The sequence below is a fragment of the Octopus bimaculoides genome, chromosome 13, assembly GCF_001194135.2.
Source record: "Octopus bimaculoides isolate UCB-OBI-ISO-001 chromosome 13, ASM119413v2, whole genome shotgun sequence".
In the NCBI taxonomy this organism is placed as follows: Eukaryota; Metazoa; Mollusca; class Cephalopoda; order Octopoda; family Octopodidae; genus Octopus; species Octopus bimaculoides.
The window spans coordinates 53,299,086-53,311,812 of record NC_068993.1 but is presented as its reverse complement, the minus strand read 5'-3'; the positions used below and the strand labels follow the sequence as shown (position 1 = coordinate 53,311,812).

Here is a 12,727-nt window from a genome sequence, read left to right as displayed (position 1 = left end):
GGGGGGGGAATTTTTCAAACAGTTTTTTTTAGAATCATAATCTCCGTATTTTTTTACACATTTCTAAAAAAAAAGGAAAAAAAATTCCGGAAAATATTTTTAAATGAGGAAATGTGGGGGGGGGGGCGAAATTTTGAATTTGAGATTTTGGAAAAATTTTTTTAGAATCGGAATCTCCATAGCCTAAAACATGGGATTCCGTAAAAAAAAAAAAAATTAAAAAAAGGGGGGAAAAGTTCAGATTACATATACTCCATCTGGACCGCGGAAGGAGAGGTGATGAGAATGGCTCCTCTAGTACATCACACAATCGATACAAATAAAATATGAGGAAGGATTAAATGAGTATAAGTGCCAGAAGGAAAAGAGAGACACAACCGGGGTAGAAGGTTTAAGAGAAGATTTTATTTATAGGTTAACATGTGTGACTGTGTGCGTCATATAAACATAATAGACAGACTGTCATGTATACAAAGTGTGTGTGTACAAACATAGATGTATGCGTGTGTGATAAGTACAGGGCATAGAAAGAGTCTATAATATGATGTTAGAAGAATGTTCAGACACAAGAATGATAAATACCAGTTCGTAGTCAAGGTACACGATAGTTGAAATGCTGTATCAAGAAGTTATGACTGCAATGCAGAGCCAGTTGAGGTACTGTCGTATAAGAAGCTGTGGCTACGATGCAGAGTCAGTTGTTACAGAAGTTCTTGTAGGTTGTATTTGCTGTTAACAATGGTGAAGTAATTCACAAACAGTGTGGAGATAGAACCTGTGCGAGCGTTGCTGGTTGGTGTGTACGTAGAGACACGATATTGACGTTAAGAGGATGTCGGCGACGAAGAAAGAGATTGCTGTTGTGTCGTCGCTTGAACTGGCTGTATGGTCAGTGGCTAGAGCTCAGAAGACCTGGAAACAGTGTGAAGCTAGCATTTTATACGATGCAGTCGGCTCACCGGAAGTTTAGAAAAGACTGTCTCGCGTGACCTTATCAGAAGGCTGCGATTGGTTGGGTTGCACTTTGGTGCACAACAGAGCAGGAGATAAATTGCACCAATGCCAACCAATCAGAGTAGTGGACATAACAGGGTCCAAAGGTGTGGCTGAAGGCTAACTGTTATCTACTTCGTTCGTATTTATGTATATATAACTTAAGGCGCACGCTACAGTATGATGAAATACTATATGTTGACTACCCTAATAAAACTTACTCTTTATATATATCTAACGGTTGTCTTTCATCTCTCTCCCTTGCTGGCACTTGCTCGCATCTCACAGGCGAGCCTGCTTATGTTATATTACATGTTTTGAGTCGACCTTGTGACACGTTAAAAGGAGCTTCTTCCCGTTCGTCGCCATCTCCTTTGGTTCGCACAGTCGTTCTCCTACAAGGTAAAAAAAACAACAGCAACAAAAAAAAAACGTAATTTACTTTATATGAAATGTAACATTTGACCAAAAAAAAAGACATTATGCTATCCAGAAGAGTCAGGACAAGGAAATATCTATTTGAATGTTATGCTTTCATTTCTATACAATCACATAATTCTATTATTTACACACATTATTACCGACTTAAAACAAATCTTTGCCAGTTTACTATTTTCAGATGTAAACCGGGAATACCAAAACAATCGTGTGTGTGTAGAATAAGAATCGAAACTGCATCTGTGTAATGATATCAGAATATTGTTGTTTAATACAAAACATTGTGAAAAAGAATAATTGTGCTTGAGAAAGCCACAACCATGTAATTTGGGAAATGAGCGAGTTTGATTAAATTACAGATTTCTTTTTTGCTTTCACCATACACATTCCGGATCGACTAAACTTTAATACTAAATTATCGGATCTTTCTGATTTGGCGGACACCATTCTACCAGTATCCCGAGTTTGAAAGTGTTTCATTAGAAAACAAATGTTGTCTGCCAAATTATCGTACAATGGATAAATCTTCTACAGACATTTGAACAAGATGCTACGCTTTGGGATTGAATGCCGTACTTCATGATTACAAAAAGAACGTCTTAATCACTCAGCTTTAATCATTATCAGCTTATAGTCATTTCAACAATATTTATTATAATGTTAAATAGAAAAAAAAAAAACGACGTTCAAAGGGAAAGAACTCCCATGAATTTTCACTAAGCTCCTAAAGTTATTTCCCTTAGAATTATTTAGCTAATATTTTTGTCAATAGCAGTGTGACTGGTTCTACATCCATACACCTTATTGAGTATTTACCTGGCGATGCTTTTTGCCTTCTTGTAAAATAGAAAAAATGAAACGACGCTATTTCACCAGTGTCGCTTCTTGGACTTGCGTTCAAATCAGAAATAATAAGCCAATTATATGACACCGTACGCAACGTTAAATTTATTCTGGTCTACCTGCGGGACAATGCCTATATTTTCGGCTCCTTGATTCACTAGAAAGTTGTCCACCAATGTCTGCAAACCAAGCGTGAGAACATGACAAAGATTACCCAGAATTCGTGCTTGGTTGATTATCATCGAGCTTGCTTTCTGTGGTAGAACTGCTTCACTCTTTCAAAACTCTCTTTTCAGGGTGCAGCTCACTATCTTTAATTCGACATCTCCACCAACTCGACGTTTCCATTTGCTTGTTAGTGGAATTCATCTGCAACATCATTTTCAACGATATGGGCTGGAAGTCGGCATTGCCGGGCTATCTTTCCTCTGTGGTTTTCCACAGTGCACACGTCTACGAAGTTCTCTGTAATATTCCCGAGCCTAGTGTGGAATGTGAATATGAGTGTGCGCTGACTGTGTGCGTTTGCTATGGTTTCGCTGTCAGCATGATTACAACGATCTAGTAACTCTTTGACTAACCTCGTTTTTATTTCCGAACTGTCTCATAATCAAACAAGGGCATCCCTCCATCAACCGGCATCCTTCACAACGATGAATACACACTTATCAAAGTTCTTCTATGTCTTACTTGCTATGCTTATGAACTACAAAAATTGCACTGTAGAACTACTGTCGACATGTCCAGACTGCGTTCATTCTCTTTCATTACTGTATAGGACGTTTTCTTCACTACGCAGCATTCAACGATGTTATTAAATCGAACTTCGAGGCTGCCAATTTTGCCCTCTCGACAGAGAGTTGGCATTGCTTGCGGTGATGTTTGGCACTGGACAACTCATTCCCCGTTCGAGAGTTGCTCATCTGGAATACATTCTCCAGTGTCAAAAGCATACATTCACTCTCTGCGCACGATTAGACTCGGAACGTTTATGAGGAACCCATTGAGTCAATTTGCTGACTTTTCCGATGGCACGCAGGTGTCAATGAATGGTTGAATGATTAAATTCAAGCTTCTTAGCTAGTTCCTCAACGGTTACGATGGGATTTTGTTCGTCCTGCAAACCCTGGACACCAGGGTTTACAGGACATTCTCGTTGAGCTCTACAGATCTTCCAGGACGAGGCTCGGAATTTCTGGAACCCCGGTTGACACTGGCTTGCGCTTATTCTCCGATCCCCATATACTGCATTAACATTCCTCGCACTTTTCGCTGCGTTGTTGATGCAGGTAGTTTATCATTATGAAATTTACTCATCACTTCTTTTCCGTAACCAGACCAATCCATTTCTTGACCATATTGTAACTTGCAATGAAAGTTGGCTTCTGTATAATAATAAAAAAACGTTCTTCACACTTGTTGGACCAAGGTGAAGCACCGAAAACTTTCCCTAAACCTGAGCTCTTCAAAAAGAAGGTTATGGTGATTGTTTGGTGGTGAACTGCTGGACTCATCCACTATAACTTCTTAAAACCTGGAAAAACCATTACTGCAGAAATAAATTGGCATGACAGTGTCAAAATGAATGAAAAACTGCTGCTCCTCCGTCCCACACTGGTCAACCAAAGAGGGCCAATCATTCTTCATGACAATGCTTGACCACATGTTTCACAAATGACACCCCAGAAGTTGAGGGAACTTGGCTACGAAGTTCTTCCCCACCCAGCTTATTCCCCCAGACCTTTCTCCTACCGACTACCACTTTTTCAAGCACCTTGATGATTTCCTGCGAGAGGAGTTAAAAAATCAAACTGATGCTGAAAGTGCGTTCAAAGAGTTTATCAGCTCCAGAACTGCAGATTTTTGTTACTGGAATAAACAAACTTGTAACTCGTTGGTAAAAATGTGTAGATTATAATGGTACTTACTTTGATGAATAAAATTTCTGCATTGTTGAAATATATCATGATGAATTTCATGTTTCAAAACATTGCTTATTTTTTACTCTGCCTGATACTTGGTATCAACGGTGCTTCTACCTAGCACAAATTCAAACTGCATTTCACCTAGGTTAGCTTTCTTCCTAATTAATGACTTTTTCTGTAACTTTCATTTCCTAGTCTAGCAATTTGATGCCTCTGCAATTATTTCTGTCTAAGACATCACCTTTGCTTTTGTAGCAGTTGATTATAATGCTGCTACACCAATCCCTCATGGGATATATATATATATAAAGTTATTTGGTTGAAGTCAAGGGTCACCAGATATTAAATATTTGTGAAGGATGCAATTCTCTTGCTCGGGGTCACCAGATATAGCAAATGTTACCATTTTAATAAATAACTTCTAACGCATCCTAAAAGTTTTGTCAACTTAATGTTCTACACCGCATTCAACCAATTCTACACCTGATTATAAACAAGAGAGACACCAAAACAGTATAGTCAGCAAACACATAAACTGAACATCGGCTTCCTCCATGACAGAATCCAAATACCTTTATATATATATATAAATTTCGAATTTGTGTGAATGTGGATAGAATAATATATCAGTTGAATAAAGTTAAAACATGGTCTGGTTTTCACATTTTTTATTATAGTATTTTAACAGTAAAAAAATATTTTGTAATGTTCATAAAGTTCAATTAGCACTTTCATATGTTTTGGTAGTAATCTTCAGATTTCAAATGTACTTAACTAACAGTTGAGTTCTTGACAACTGTTGTACTTCTTAGAATGCTCCAGCAAGCCGAATTTACGGAATACAGTTTTGACCAATCCACATGTAGTTTAAACATCACAGTTTGCCAGTCGTAATGATATTCTGTAATTTGTTTATGTTGGCACTCTGTCGCTTATGACGACGAGGGTTTCAGTTGATCCGATCAACGGAACAGCCTGCTCGTGAAATTAACGTGCAAGTGGCTGAGCACTCCACAGACATGTGTACCCTTAATGTAGTTCTCGGGGATATTCAGCGTGACACAGAGTGTGACAAGTCTGGCCCCTTTGAAATACAGGCACAACAGAAACAGGAAGAAAGAGTGAGAGAAAGTTGTGGTGGAAGAGTACAGCAGGGTTCACCACCATCCCCTGCCGGAGCCTCGTGGAGCTTTAGGTGTTTTCACTCAATAAACACTCACAACGCCCGGTCTGGGAATCGAAACCGCGATCCTATGACCACAAGTCCGCTGCCCTAACAACTGGGCCATTGCGCCTCCACAATTTGTTTATATTTATATGTTAAAATGAATCTTTAAATTAATGTTGATATTAAGCAAGCTCCTCAGGTTAAAAGAGATCCAAGTTAAAAATAATTCCACCACAATATTTCAGAAACACAGTCAATTTTTTAAAATCTTAAAAATAAGGATAAAATTAATAGAAATTAATAAGACTGTTTTCTAAAGAGAACGGAAAGTTAGTAAAATATCAAAAAGTCCAATAATCATTGTTAGTATCTATATAACGTCAAAATTTGGCGGCTGAATATACCACTAGTTACTTTTTGGTATCTTTATTCATTACAGTAGAACCTCGCAGTAAGTTCATGGGCCTAGAGGTTGACAATGGGGACATTAACGATCTTGTTGAGGAACATTCAAAGGAGTTGATGACAGATGAACTCCTGCAGCTTCAGGAACAGCAGCATTTGGATGCAGTGGAAGAGATTTTGTTCCCAGAGGAATTCAGTGTAGCAGAGAAGGTTATCTCTACGAGTGACATAAGGGCAGTGTTGGCAAAGTGGCAGTATGTTTCTGAATTTGTAGAAAAATATTATCCTGAAAAAGTATCTACAAGTCATGCAGCTACTTCATATAATGACGCTGCTCTGGTACATTTTTGTAACATTTTGAAAATCAGGAAAAAGCAGGCTTTTCTTGATATGTTTCTAGTGAAACGACCTGCAAGTGTGAAAAGTGAAGAAAGTGTGTCCAAAAAGCCTAACTGAATGTGAAGTGAGAGAGAAAACGCTGGAAACTGTTCTTCTGGAAGTCGTAATGGCAGGAGGTTTTCCTTCCAGATAATAATCCACCTCCTCCCTACTCCATCATCTTTCTCACACAAAAATTGTCCCATCTTTAAGGTAATTAAATTAATAAAACCAGTTGACATATTTCTTTTTATTATATTCTTATAATTGCCTTGTAACTGCTCCTTTTCTGTTTCAAAACCCACAAAAATGATTTGGGTGTTTTTTTTTTTTTTTAAGCTGGAATGGATTAAATATATTTTAATAAATTTCAATGGAGAAAATTGATTAGTAAAATGAGTAAATCATAACACAAGCTCAGTCATGGAATGAATTAAACTTGTACTGTGAGGTATCACTGTATCTACACCCTTAATAAAGTTTAACACAGTAGAAAGACTGTTTACAACCAAACAGTTTTTAAGTGATTGAAGATCAGCATGTAATGCAGGAACTAAATGAAGTAGACATTTGTCTGAACACATCAATCTTTGAAGAATTATTTTCTAGTCTGTAAAAGAAAATGAAAAAATTCATTTGATATATATTCATGATAATAAAACAAAACAAAACAAAAAAAAAATCATCCTCAAAGCAATGTTCTAGTATGGCCATAATTCAGTGGTTGAAACAAGAAAAAGATAAAACATAAAATTTGGATTTGGAGATGAAATTAGTTTTTGAGGGAATATTTTAGTGTCAACATTTGTTTTCTGTTTAGATGTTGACAAAAGATCAGAGAATTCCTTCTAAATTACATTAATTATATCACTTCCTCTAAATTTTTGATGTTATGAAATCTGCTTGACAAGTATTGGATCATCCCATAAATAATGCGGTTTTATCAACTGCATGAACTAAAAGATAAACTACCTGCGTCAACTTGCTTTAAAAGCAGGTAGTAATCTAACCAAGTATTTATTCTTAGTGCAAGTTTTGAAGAGTGCAGTTCGATTTTAACAGTTATTTTTTCAAAGCTATAATGGAAGTGACAAAGGAGCATATTCGGCATAGTTTGCTTTATGAGTTCAATAAAGGCAACAACACAATGGAAAGTGTGAGGAATATTAATGCAGTATATGGGCATCAGACAATAAGCGTAAGCCAGTGTCAACAGTGGTTCCAGAAATTCAGAGCCAGAAACTACAGCCAAGAAGACGAACCTCTTTATGAGAGAGAATAGATAATTCTAATAAACATAGTTTTTATTTAATTTAATGAAATTAATTATTTATAAGTGTCTTGCTCAAGAACACAACACGCAGCCCGGTCTGGGATTCAAACTCACAACCTCACAATCGTAAGCTCGACACTCTAACCACTGAGCCATGCGCCTTCACCCCCTATAATTATATATATATATATATATATATATATATATATATATATATATATATATATATATATGCATTTATATATATATATATATCATCAGCTTTATCATCATCATCATCGTTGTTGTTTAACATCGATCTTCCATGCATGCATGAGTAGGCCAGTTTGACAGGAGCTGGCCAGGTAGAAGACTACCCCAGGTTACTGTGTCTGTTTTGATAGGATTTTTATGGTTGAATGACCTTCCTAACACCAATCACTCCACAGAGTGGACTGGGTACCTTTTACATGGCACCAGCACAGGTGAGGTCAGTTTTGACCTTCCAAATGCCAACCATTTTGCAGTTTGGACTGGAAGAGATTTACATGGCAGCACCAGCACCAACACCAGCAGGGTCAACGAGTAACTTGCAAGACAAGGAATTTTGAGAGGGGAGGGGATCTTGAGTTGGATGATGAAAGGTTAAAGTGTGACAGAGAAACAGAGGTAGAAATAGGTGTTTTGCTATAGAAAAGGTACATGGTTACCCAGCCAGAGAGAAAGAGAGGGAGAGGGAGAAGAAGAGAGAGAGGAAGAGGAAGAAAGAGTGAGCAAGTGGTACAAGAAAGAGGACAGAAACAGGTGTACTGGTGTAAAGGAGATACTTGGTTACCCAGGCAGAGAGAAAAGCAAGAGAAGGAGAGAGAGAGTGTGATCAAGAATGAGGGCAGAAACAGGTGTGCTGCTGTAGGGGAGATACATGGCTACCCAACCAGAGAGAAGAGCAAGGGAAAGAAAGAGAGTGTGACAAACAGCAAAAGTGCAAGAAGGAACAGGAGACAGATGGTATTTCCAGTCCCACTCAATTTCTTATATGTCTATATGACATGTGTGTGTATATATATATATATATATATATATATGTGTGTGTGTGTGTGTGTTTTGTAGTTTGAAAATACTCTTTAATCTAAAAACGTGTACTTGTTTTTATATTTCGTAATTTATTCAAATACCAAACCGGTTTCAGCAATCTTTTGTTTATCAATGATGAAAATAAATAAATTAGGGGTTTAAGACGGTTCAAATTTACAAGGGAAAACTTGAAGAAATATTTTTAAATGTTCAAGTGTTCAAATGCTCATAGAATTTTGGATGAGTTTCACAGACATAGACAGTAATATAAGTTTGAATTTCTACTGAAGATAAAACAAACATACATGATTGAAAGTTCAGTCATGTTGAGTCTTTATAAAAAAAAAAGGAGAAAGAGAAAAAGATGGAGCGAAAGAAAAAGGTTTTTTTTCATAATTTCTGTCGTAGTGCATGAAGGAGTCCCTACTCAATTTCTGTTGTCGTACATTAAGTTCTTCCTCGTTGGTCACTAGTATATATGTTTTAAGCTGAAATTATTTAGTATATATATAAATATGTTTTTAAGGTAAATTATATATATGTATATACACACACTTTCATTTTTTTTTTCTTTCATTTGAGTCCATTTTCCATGCCCTATTTGAAAACGCCCAAATTTCCTTTTCCAAACTCATTTTGAATATAGAGAAAACATTAAAATGGATTCATACTTACAGTTAAGTAATTGTTAACGGTTGTGTGTAGCGTCATTATTTGGGGATTTAGCCTCAGAATCTGTTTCTGTTTCTTTAGTTTCTGTTAAGATATATATAAGGATATATGAATTTATTATTATTATATATATGTGTGTGTCTGTGTATGTATGTATTTGTGTGTGTGTGTGTATAATGTAAAAATGTAATGTTATTATCAGTTCAAATATGCATATTTGGACTCGTAAATAAGCTATTCACTGTGTTTTGTCATAGGGAAAGTTTCTTGCTGTAGACAGAATGGTGTTAATACACCAATATCAGTTCACAGAGCCACCTGTCTGGACTGTGAGATGCAAGCATTTTGGAGTAGTTATCTCCTCTTCGGTCACAGACACGAGGCAGAGTGGTGCTGTGAACTGAAAAAAGTGATTGTTTCTCTCATATTTCAGTCACCACATGGTGACTGATTAGCACTATGCAGTGGCTGACCATAAGCAAATTACGGAAGGTTATATTTATTTTACCATCTGTTATTTTTCCATATCACCATTTTTTGAAAATTAACACCAGTTTATTTTACCTACTTTGTCTCATCTCATCTTGTTCAAATTCATTCCTTGCTTTATTGCAACTTACAGAGTACATTTGTTTAGTTTTCAATGTAAGTCACATTAATCATCTTGCATTTCATCAACTTGTGATTGAACTAGAATTTGTCGTGTGTGCATCCATATGAAAATATGAGTACATGCACTGAGAGCACATACATAGAAACATTTGAGTCTCTATTTTGTGTGTCAGTATGCATGTGTGTGCAGGAATGCCGCACATGTGCGCATATGTATGTGTATGAAAGGTAAGCTTCTGAAAGTAGACAAGCGTATCCATATAGGCATACAAACATGTTTCATATTTGTATGGGCTTGCACTTATTGATGCTTGCAATGTGCTAATGTGCATGCATAAATACATCTATGCAGGATCATGAATAAATGCATGTGTGTGTGAGTGAGTGTGTGTGTGCATGAGTGATAGGGAGAGTTGATAATGGATGCATACTCATGCTAAATATACAAATATTAACATACAACTCACAGCAAACAACACAAATACATATCCTTTACAATGCACAAACACAACAGACAAATAATAACGACAACACAAATACGCACACAATCGCAATGTGCATAGTCGCAACACAACATGCATAAACACTCAATTGAATAAATTAAAACTTATGTAATGCTCTTGCTGTAGATAAAAAATTAATTACATTTTCAATTGATAAAACAAACAAACAGACACACACACATGCACACAGGGATATAGGCATGCAATTACACTGTGTGAGACCATTTTTGTCCTTGGGTAGCAACTGGTATTTCCTATTTGCTTACCACTAGAAAGTATGTAAAATGGCTAACATTTCATTCAAACTTTGTTTTTGTTACAGTTATTGAAACCCCTCTCAACACATTGCTCTGATGCTCCTTCACTACTGCTCATGATCAGAGATGCACATCTTTTCAGCCACTAAAGGACATACTCAAGGGATTAAGATCAAGCAACTAATGAGCGAATCTTTCCTAGAAAGTTCCGAGGATATAAGATCAACTTCCTGGAAAATTCTGAGGATTTCCTGGAAAGTTCCGAGGATATAAGATCTACTTCCTGGGAAATTCTGAGGATTTCCTGGAAAGTTCCGAGGATTTAAGATCGACTTCTTGGAAAACTCCGAGGATTTCCTGCATGGCACCTTGAGCAAATGTCTTCTGCTATAGCCTTGGGCTGACTAAAGCCTTGTGACTGGATTTGATTGACATCCAACAGATTTTGTAGCTAGTTTTAGTGGATCAGACAACCATGAAAAGTCTGCCTTGTTCCCTCCGAGATAAATAGGTAAAACATAGTTCATTCCTTCAGACTAAATGAAAACTAAATATATCTGAAAACTTGTTGGGTTGACATGTAAATTGCAGAGGTTTTAACCTTAATCCTGTCCTACAATCTTAAAAGAGAGAAGACACATTGAATAATGTAGTCCATGGTATCCAATGCTTAAGATGATTACATATATCTATATAAATTTGAAAATCTAGTTTTCATACTGAAGTTCATGTAAATTTAATAAAAGAAAGCCAAAATTTAATCATTAAATCATTACTATCAAAATGAAACTGGAGTATAACGTAAATTCTAGTATAATGTAAATTCTAGAGTATAACGTAAATTCTGGAGTATATATTGTAAATTCTGGAGTATAACATAAATTCTGGATATGTCACTGAAGGTGTCTTTACAGTCATTCAACTTGCTAGAAACAGTAACCAAATTGCTACATAATGATACACTACCATATAAAAAAATTGATGCATTAGATTTAAATATAATATCACAAAATAAAACATAAGATTGCATAGGGATGAATGTCTTTCACCATCAATCTACTTGAGTAGCGCTGGCTCACAGAATGAAGAACAACAAAGAGGACATTAGATTATAATAAAAAAAACATTCATATCAACTGAATCCTGTTCATCAACATCTGTAAACATAAAAAAAGAAACATTTAGAAAATGAAAATATAATCATTTAATCACTTCATATGTTAATTGTCTGGCAAAGTCAATAGAATAATGCAAAGGTTGAATCAAACAGCAGTGATCAACCTGAAATGTATAGTGGATCAATGAAACCCACAGGAAATGTGCTACAACTTTGTTAGAGTTTATATGGTTCATGCATGAGACAAGTCCTCACAAATTCAAAATTTCCTGGTCTTTTATAGATAGTGCACAACTTTACAGAAAAGGAAGTGTCAAATCAAAGATGCTGTGTGACTTTTGTTTGATCAAATAGCTGAGAATTTTGACACATGGCACCAATAATTTGAACAAGACAAATGCATTCGTTATGTTTTGTATGCATGTGGCTAAGTATCTTTTAGTTTTTGAAATGTTTAAGTGATAGACTTTATTCATATAAGTTTAAATGTGTGTGTGTGTGTTTGCATGTCTATATGTGAGTATATGTATTCATGCATGTGTGTATACGTATACTTGTATATATAATTCTGTGTATAAATGTGTGTCTATGAGTGTACATATCTCTCCATACATGTGTCTGCACAGGACAATGCAAAATCAACATCCACATACATACACATTGGTTTTAAAGACATTAATGAAATGTATTACTTAAATTGATTATTTTGGAACATTGCTTAAGCAGCAGCACAATTTCATGATTCCTACTGTGTAGAATCTATGACATTTTTATAATAACATTACCAAGAGAACCGGAAAATAAATCAAGAGTGTGAGCTTGAAGCAACCATTTCACATATATTTTTCAAATGGTTTCTAAACAAAAGAGCATAATGGTAAGAATGTCTTTCAAACTTTCATTTCATACTTGAAAAAATATTCAGACAGTGAATATTCAAAAGAAAACAGAAACAGGCTTGACTGAAAGCAAGCAACTTGGAATACTAGACATTGGAGTCTTTCATTTATAATGTGTGTGTGTGTGTGTGTGTGTGTATACATGATAGATCGCTAGCCACTACACACATTTTTTTCTCTCCTTGTTTCTT

The 12,727-nt window shown here is 35.9% G+C and overlaps 1 long non-coding RNA gene across 1 annotated transcript; it reads right to left on the bottom strand.

Moving 5' to 3' along the window:
• Positions 1-4,850: 4,850 nt before the first annotated feature.
• Positions 4,851-12,721, bottom strand: LOC128249299 (uncharacterized). Its single transcript, XR_008265398.1, has 2 exons — positions 9,152-12,721; positions 4,851-6,760 (listed from the first exon to the last, which is right to left on the bottom strand). It is a non-coding gene; the product is annotated as an uncharacterized LOC128249299 (long non-coding RNA).
• Between the last annotated feature and the right edge of the window lie 6 nt (positions 12,722-12,727).